We start from the raw sequence: 8,812 nt of genomic DNA, 5'->3' as shown, positions 1-8,812 counted from the left end.
GAATATGAGGTCCACAAAAATTCACACGAGTGGTGGGTTCATCATATCTACTAAATGCTGATGCCTTTCACTTACTCAGTTTTTCCATGAAAGATAATTGCTTTACAGTGATCCAGCTGCCAGGCTTGCTGGGAATCAGGAAGTCTCACTGAGGATGTTGGGGGCCATTTCAATGCAAACAACCTCCAACCTGCATACTGAGCCCTTAAGAAGCTCTGCTCCAAGCCTCCCTCTCAGGTGAGCAGAATGTTGCCTTGCGTCAGACGTGGATGGGCAGAGAATTTATTGGGCGGAGTACTTTGAGCAGTTGTACATGGCAGACCCTCTAAGCAGGCAGCTTTCAACTGCTAGTATATAAATAGCAGATGCTGATCCACCCAGTGACAAATGCCTCTCTTGATAAGGTCAGAGAGGCTGTGGCAAGGTTGAGGGGTGGAAAGGCAGCTGGTATTTGTAACATCAGTGTGAAGCTGCTCAAAGCTTGACTGCTAAATGGCAATCTGGTACCATTTCTCCTGACTTGAAGAGGGGGCTGGTCATCCCTACATGGAAAGGGGACCACTAGGACTGCAATAACTATTGTGATATTACACTGCTCAGTGTGTCAGGCACGGTGCTTCCCCACCTATTTCCTGGTGCAAATTCACAATCAGCTGTTTAAGGTGCAGAGACTTGAGCAGTCTGGGTTCAAGTTTGGTAGGTCAACAACTGACCTTAGCCTAGCACTTTGCATATTATAGTCCAACCAGTCTGTGTTAGCCATGACATAGTGCCCACCCTTCACACTCCTGCTACTTTTTCAAATGACCTCCAGTATCACAAGTGTAGTGCGGCGACTAGCCTGATGGGCGAGCCTCCCATAATTTCCTCTGCCAGTGGGGTACCTCTTTGGCCGACTGGTTAAGGAGTGGCTCTCCCGTCTCACTGGTTCGATCCCCGGCGCCGGCAAAACCTGTCCTTGTCTGGATTGATTTCTCGTGTGTTTCATTACACGCAGAGGTCATGTGGGAGTGTAGTAAAGAGCAAATTCTGGCATTTCACAAAATCAAAATCAAAATTTTCTCTCTCTCTCTCTCTCTCTCTCTCTCTCTCTCTCTCTCTCTCTCTCTCTCTCTCTCTCTCTCTCTCTCTCTCGTACTAGCCAGTCAGGAGGTCAACGGTCCTTGCAAGAATCCCACAGAGTTGCAGTAGACCCCAAAGTGCCTTGTGATGCACTGATCAAACTCCTTCTTGTGATCGACATAGGCTTCAGTCATCCCCTGCCAAAACTCACGTTGATGCTCCACCAGTAGGCAAAGTGCTCAGATACCGCCAGTTGTTGATTTTAGGCATGAACCCAGACTGCTTAGGTCTCTTCAGCTTCAGCAGCTGGTTGCAAATCCACATGAGCAACAGATGGATAAGCACCTTGCCTGGCACACTGAGCAGCATAATACCACAGAGCTTTGAGCAGCTCTCACACTGATGTTACAAATACCAGGTACCTTTCTACCTCTCAACCTTGCCACAGCCTCTCTGACCTTACCAGAGAGGCTTTTGTCACTGGGTGGATCAGCATCTGCTATTTGTAGCCCATCGGTTGGAAGCTGCCTGCTCAGAGGGTCTGTCATGTACAAGTGCTCAAAGTACTCATCCCAATGAGACATTTGCCCATCCACGCCTTAACAAAAGGCAACATTCTGCTCCACGAATAGTGCTAACCTGAGAAGGAGGCTCCGAGCAGAGCTGTCTCTGGGTTTGGTAGGCAGGTTGGGGGTCCTTTGCATATAAATGGCCTTAGACATCCTCAGCAAGACTCCTGACATACCTTTCCTTGTCTCTCCTCGTACCCATAATGGCACATACAGTGTATATATACATTACAGAAACTGCAATATTGCAGTGAAAAAATCACATCATGTAACCACCAAGTGCCAGGGGATCACGCCCAGGCCTTCTGAGTAGAGGTCAGGGCAGCGAACCAACTGAGCCACCGATGAGCTAATAGGTCACCATGTTAGAGGCCACTACTGTAGCCTATCCCTTTACCTTCATGTCCATAGTGGGGGCTAGGGTGTCAGGAATAGGCCACAGTAGTGGCCTCTGGCACGGTAACTTTTTAGCTTATCAGTGGCTCAATTGGTTTGCTGCCCTCACTTCTACTCAGAAGGTCTGGGTTCAATCCCTTAACACTCAGTGATGTTACATTACAGGATATTTTCACTGTGTTATTGTGGTTTCTCTGATGTATATATACATTGTATGTCCCATTGCCGGTTGATTAAAAGCTTCTCCAGTTACCATGAGTGTGAGCAAGGTCACCAAGTCCATGGTGGGAACTGGGGTGTTAGGCAGAAGTGGCCTCTGTCATGGTGACCATTTAACTCATTGGTGGCTCAGTTGGTTTGTTGCCCTAACTTCTACTTGGAAGGCCTATGTTCAATCCCCCAGGACTCAGGCCAGTGGTGTTACATTACAGGCAATTTGAGGCTGTTGCTGCCTCCTCATGGGCACATACCAAGTCTTTGTCTCTCATTATAAAATACTGTATGGTTGCATCTTTAGATTCGTCTAGATTTGACATGAAACTTGTGTTGCAACAAGCCTTTGATCAGTTGCAAAGAACTAACACCTTTGATCAGTTGCAAAGAACTATGGATTTCTGAAAACCCTGCATTTCTGAAGGATCTTCCAATGATTGCTTACAAGGAAGTGGTCAACCTCTTTAGCTACCTCTCCAGCATTGCAGCACTGGTCTTCAATACCAAAAACCTGCAATTCGCAACCTCCTGGATCTTGCAAAATGCAGGAGAGAGCTATGGATGTTCCTGGTACCAGAACCAAGGGTATAAAACACAAAAATCAGCCGGCTCTGTCAGTGCCAGTAGTGGCACTAACCCCTAGACTTTGGCCTAGAACTTGATTGTGATCTTTCCAACGTGCAGGCTCTATCGATTAATTCGGAAAACTAGGAGTTTTCATCAGTGCCCTGTATGGTAATTTCGAATAGAAACACAATAACATAGTATAGTGTTTTCTCACTGCCAGTCCATCCTCTTCAAGATAAAAGGAACTGTAATAGTCTAGATTGCAGCATGGTGGAGATATGGTGTTGGGATGACTTGTAACTTTCAGTTGGGCAGAGGATGGCTAGAGCTGCTCCCTGAAGCTTTCTCTATGAGTGGCTAAAGCCGTTACCCAAAGCCAAAGGGTTAAAGTTGTCCAAAACAGTGTGCATGTCCTGAGGGGGCACTGGTCTAATAAGGAGTAGAGTTTGTGTTGAACACATTCTCTTCAGCTTTACATGCCTCAGTAGGAGTATTCACTGGAAAATGGCTTTGTACTCATCAACTGAAAATTGCTGAAGTTGGCTGGAGATGCCTATAGCTATGACTGGTATCATTGCCCATGCCAGACCAGTAGAGGGTGCACCTGCCATTACTGATCTTGCCACTCCCTGGCCTTCTCATCTGAGAATCCCACCATATCCACCTTCAGCCTTCTGAGCTCATTCAATTGGCAAGACTGTCTGTGATCCTCTGGGAGGCTCAAAATGTACCAGGACCCCACACACAGAGCCCTTCATAGGTTGACCATGTTCCTGGTTCTGTAGGCAGGCATTGCTAATCAAGCACCCCACCCATCCTCCCTCAAGATGCAGGGTTCCAGTAGTCTTTGCCTTGTTCCTGCCATAAGCAGCAGACTTGCCCAATGTGGATTCGTAAAGAAAACCCACTGTGTGTCCAGGCTCCTCAGCTAAACCAGATCAGGGATCACTGGGATAAGGTTGTAAAGAGGCAGGGTTGGAGGTCCTTTCCCTAACCAACCCAGGTCAGGGGTTGCAGTGACTGATATCCATGGGCAGGGTCACAAGACCCTAGATGGGGATACATTTCTCAACCACCCAAATAATGGGGATTTCATAAGTGCTAAAATTCACTAGTACTAACATTTGTTTGCCACTTTTTCTGTGTGTGTGTGATGCCCATAGTGCCAGTAGGCTTCTTTGAGGGGCTCATGGGATTGCCCCAGCCAGTTAGTACTGGTGCAGGTGAATTTATTATAGGTGGCTGCTATGATGTATGATTTGCCCCCCCCCTGGTGATCCTCTTGACTGAAGTCACTGAAGTAATAGTTGATTGTAGACCTGGACAGCATGTGGGTAATCTTCTGCCACTCAGTGATGGTTGAAAATTGTCAGCTGCCTGTGGTGGGACGAACCTGGATTCTTGAGATCACCACAACTGTGCACTGACCACTCAGCCACTGCCACTGCAATGGGGAGGACATGTGTATAGGTGAGAGAACAGCAGATGAACAAAAGGTAACAGACTGGGAAAAAAAAAACATGGAAAGCCACAAGGGGAGGCCTATGTCATGCAGTGGAACTATACAATCTGATGATAGGTCAGTGAAATGAGGCCCTCAACCATGAACATGTGAATGGACTGAGTTACTGTAAACTGGAAAAAAAATAATGGAGGGAGGACTTGTGAACTTTGCTGGCTTGATTGGAGAGAAGGTGAGTGACCTATTTCAGTGGCTTAGCATTATTTTCATGATGTTGCACTATGGACTTATCCCACCAAGACCGAAAAGGGGACATGCAATGTAATGCTAAAATAAAATACAATACTAACCATAATAGTCATTTTAGTTGCTGTTGTTGTTTCCTTCCTGTGCTCTGTATTCAAGGCTGCTGTTCTTCCTTCTCTTCCCAATCTTCCCATGCCTGTAAAGCAGCAGAGTGGATGAATATGTGCCTCCTCCTCTTCCTTCACCACCACTACTTGGAATTATATATAAAAAAAAAAAATCTTAAAAGCATAATCTTGTTAAATCGAGTTCCATAATGCCTCTCTTTCATCTTCTTCCCACTTCTAATGACACTCTTTCAAGAAGGGATTATTTAGATACAAATGGAGATGGGGACAGATAGGGATAAAGGAAGGAAGTTATTGGTTAACTTGCATTAGAAAAACAGATTGTAGGGATGAACTTGAGTAGAGAGTCTATGAGGGAGTACTGACAAAAATAGATTGCGACTGTCACAAAATTCCCTCTTCAGAAGAGGCACAAAACCTTGTGGGGGTAAGTAAACATGATACAGTTGTTTAAAGGGAAGGAGTTCACCCTTCTTAGGCACATTGTGTTTAGAGTTCTTACAACAAGAGAGAAGACACGATGATAGCAAGAGCATTAGAAGTTTGACCAGGAAGGGTGTTGGCGCTAAAGCTTCTTAAAAACAGTAATTGAGACCAAGAAGGATTGCAGACCATAAGGTTTCAAGGATAGAGGACAACACACAGAATTAGCCTTGGTAAGAAACTTCAATAATGAGCACATATCAAGAGGTGCAGAGGGTGAAGAGAAAGCCTTCAATCATCCAAAGTCGCCTTTCCAGCAAAAGTTTGTATGAAGAGTTTATGGTGCCAAGGATCCCCCGTTTCCAAGTCTGCTGTCGCTATGGAAGGACTTTGGGACTAAGCATTGGACGTCTGTCTCTTGCCTAACAAATTTTCAGTCACGCAGTCTGTTTGTCTGTCAGTTTGTGTCTGTCAGTAAGTATCTGCTTGTAATTTTGTCTATCTTTGCCTGTCTCTTAAAGTCTGTTTGCCTGTCTGCCTGTCAATTTACCTGTATCTGCCTATCAATCTGTCTGTCTGTGTCTGTCAGTTTGTCTCGTCGATTAGTCTGACTTGTCTTTTGGTTTGTGTCCGTTTGTCTGTCTGATTATAATTATCTGTTGGTTCTCTCTCTCTCTCTCTCTCTCTCTCTCTCTCTCTCTCTCTCTCTCTCTCTCTCTCTCTCTCTCTCTCTCTCTCTCTCTCTCACACTACAGAAACAAAGCACCATTTACACTTTTTATTTCTTCTCTGCCTTAATTTCTACCGCTTGCCATGCTCATACTTTCCCAACGTGCATGGAAAGAGATGGATGAATGAATACACATAACTAAGACACCTAAATGTTAGAAATAAAAATAAAATACCGTACATGCAGTGTCACTTTGGGAACATACTACTACTTACTTAATTACTACTCACTGATATTTACTTACTACTACTTTCTACTTACTACTCGAGCTATTTACATTTCGTCAGTGTTCGCCCGTTGTCACAATTGCAAATGGAAAACGCGCGGAAACTTTAGAGGCAGCAAATGAGGCAGTTGATTGCGTGGCGCGGCGGGGCCTTCAGAGGTGTAGTGTGTGCAGGGTCATTCTTTCAGGGGGCGACAATGACGGGTGTGATTGTTTATATTGTTTCGATAAATACGAGAGAGAGAGAGAGAGAGAGAGAGAGAGAGAGAGACCAATTAGTTATAAAATCAAAACAGGTAAATCGATAATATACATGAATGAACACAACACCCCCACAGCATCAATATACAAACAAATCATTGAAACGAGTGAACTCAATAACGAAATAATGGATGAGCATTGAATTTCAATATATTAGTAAATCTACGGTATAATGAAGATAAACTGAATAATGTTGAATATGTAAATAAAAATAAACGCTAACCTCGAGGAAACGATGACAACTTTGTAAGCTATGGAGATAAGATTCGGTGAAGGAAGGTGAGCAAGTCTTTATGAATACACGAGTTGCCGCTTCCTGATGTGGGGAAGGCAAGAGGGAAAGGAGAGGTGGATGAGAGAAGAGGAAAGAGGAAGGGTGGGAGGAGGAGGAGATGAAGGAAGGGAAAACAAAGAAAGGAAGGATAGGAGGAGGATATGAAGGAAGGGAAAACAAAGAAAGGAAGGATAGGAGGAGGATATGAAGGAAGGGAAAACAAAGAAAGGAAAGGAGACGGAGGAGGAAGAGTAGAAAATGAAGGAAGGGAAAACGAAGGGAGAGAACAGGAAGAGATGCGGACGGGGGAAGAGGACATGGAGGAGCCGGAGAAATGAGGGAAAGAGGAAGGGTGGAAGGAATAGACGGAGGAATGGAAAACGAAGGGAGCGAGGGAGCAGGAAGAGATGGGGACGAGAAGAGGACATGGAGGAGCATGGCGATCCAGCGGAACAAGAAGTTTTAACGAAGGCAAGCAGGGCGATAACAAACTAGGCAGAACAGGGCGAGGACGAGACTTGCTGCGGAGATCATAATTATTCGAGCAACTGAAAAACCTGCCGACGCTCGATGGCTCCGCGAAGGTAAAGGGGCTATTACACTGGGCAAATTTTCCGTGGATCTTCAGTCAAACCACGATTTCCGCTGGCGTGGTTCTCATATTTCCGTGGTTTTCTGACGTGTCCACGATCTTCCAAAGCTACGGTAGATTTCACCGAAGGACGACGGTATTACTCATCATCATCATCAGCAGCAATAACAACAAACAATTGAGAACCACGTTAGCGGAAATCGTGGTTTGACTGAAGATCCACGGAAAATATGCCCAGTGTAGTTGCCCCGTTAGTGTGCGCCTGGGAATCACGATCACCGCCTCATTATAATCACAGCTACGTGGCTACATTCGAAGCGAGGACAAACTAAACTCCGCAAGGAAAAAATAACAAAAAAACAGCTGAATTTCCATCCTCCACAATAGTGAGAAAGTGACAAATTAGAAACGCGACAGGCAAAAAATAACCAGTACAATGTTGGGTTCAGTTTGACACGAAAGAAAACTCATCTCTGAAGTACTTGTTTTCATAAGTAGTAAAGAAGGTAGGTACAAAGCGTAAGTGAAAATAAGTACTACCGAGTATACAAAACTAGTAAGACAAATATCACATTGAGAGAAGAGTGATGGACCAAACGCATATATTTACCCACTTGTTACCAATTACTGAAGGGTTGTTGTGTTTACGTGCCACGCGTATCTGTTCTCGTCTGTCGCCAAGTCTTTGCGGTGCCTGCTGCGTCCACGACCGGGATATATCTTCAGGTCCAACACCACCAGTCGAACGACCCGCCCCAACAAATCCCACACCCACTGCCAACGCCCTCACCTACATCAGTAGCAGCCAGGATACCAGCCAGGGCCACGTGTTCCCCAGCCGTCACGGACGACGATACTACCAGCGCCACCACCACCACCCCCGGCGCGACCCGAAGCTCGAACAGGAGTTTCACTGGGGTCGAGCCGCTGTTCTCAAAGACCCGCTAGGATCAACAAGGCTTTTCTTTGATAATTAACCTTTTGTGTATGAAGCAAGCAACTATGCCTTCAGTTTCAGTTTATACGATCAATCATCAGCAGCTTCCTGATATTCTGTGAGGCTGGCTACAGGTTTCCGTTGATTTATAAATGTTGGTACTGCGCGTTGCTTCGTGACGTTTCTCATCACCGCTTCATAGTCATTAGAAAAGATGTCTTATGATGAGGATAATGATGATGACGATGACAATAACGCCGAAGATAGTGATTAAAGTTATTAGTGAGGCGTTTTAGCTGTTGTTGTTGATGTTGTTGTTGTTTATGATGATGAGGATAATAATGGGTTGGCTGAAGGATGGGCGATCGATCACTACTTATCTGCTTAACCACACCCTCGCCACACCCTCCCCTCTGCCACATCCTTCCCATTTTCCGTGTTTTCCTATACATGTTGTTATACCTTTCTCTTTTTCTTTCTCTCTTTCTCCTTGGCTTTCTTTTTTTCGCTTCCTTCTCCTCCTCCTCCTCCTTTTTTTCCTCTATTTTTTTTCGCATCCTCCTCTTCCTCCTCCTCCTCCTTCTTCACTTTTATCTTGCTCACCTCCTCTTTTTGCATATCCTCCTCCTCCTCCTTTTCATCTCTTTTCTTCTTATCATCCTCTTCCTCATCCTACTCCTCGTTCTCCTCCGTTTTTTTTCTTTATCTTCATCTCCTCTTCCTTAT

At 45.1% G+C, this 8,812-nt stretch overlaps 1 long non-coding RNA gene across 1 annotated transcript; it reads right to left on the bottom strand.

Annotated features, from left to right (window-relative positions):
• Positions 1 to 79: 79 nt before the first annotated feature.
• On the bottom strand, positions 80 to 8,517 carry LOC126995509 (uncharacterized). Its single transcript, XR_007750348.1, has 3 exons — positions 7,764 to 8,517; positions 4,620 to 4,711; positions 80 to 4,251 (listed from the first exon to the last, which is right to left on the bottom strand). It is a non-coding gene; the product is annotated as an uncharacterized LOC126995509 (long non-coding RNA).
• Positions 8,518 to 8,812: the final 295 nt, after the last annotated feature.

Source organism: Eriocheir sinensis, chromosome 8 (genome assembly GCF_024679095.1).
Source record: "Eriocheir sinensis breed Jianghai 21 chromosome 8, ASM2467909v1, whole genome shotgun sequence".
Classification (NCBI taxonomy): domain Eukaryota; kingdom Metazoa; phylum Arthropoda; class Malacostraca; order Decapoda; family Varunidae; genus Eriocheir; species Eriocheir sinensis.
The sequence above is the reverse complement of the archived record's forward strand: the minus strand, read 5'-3'. Positions and strand labels throughout refer to the sequence as shown.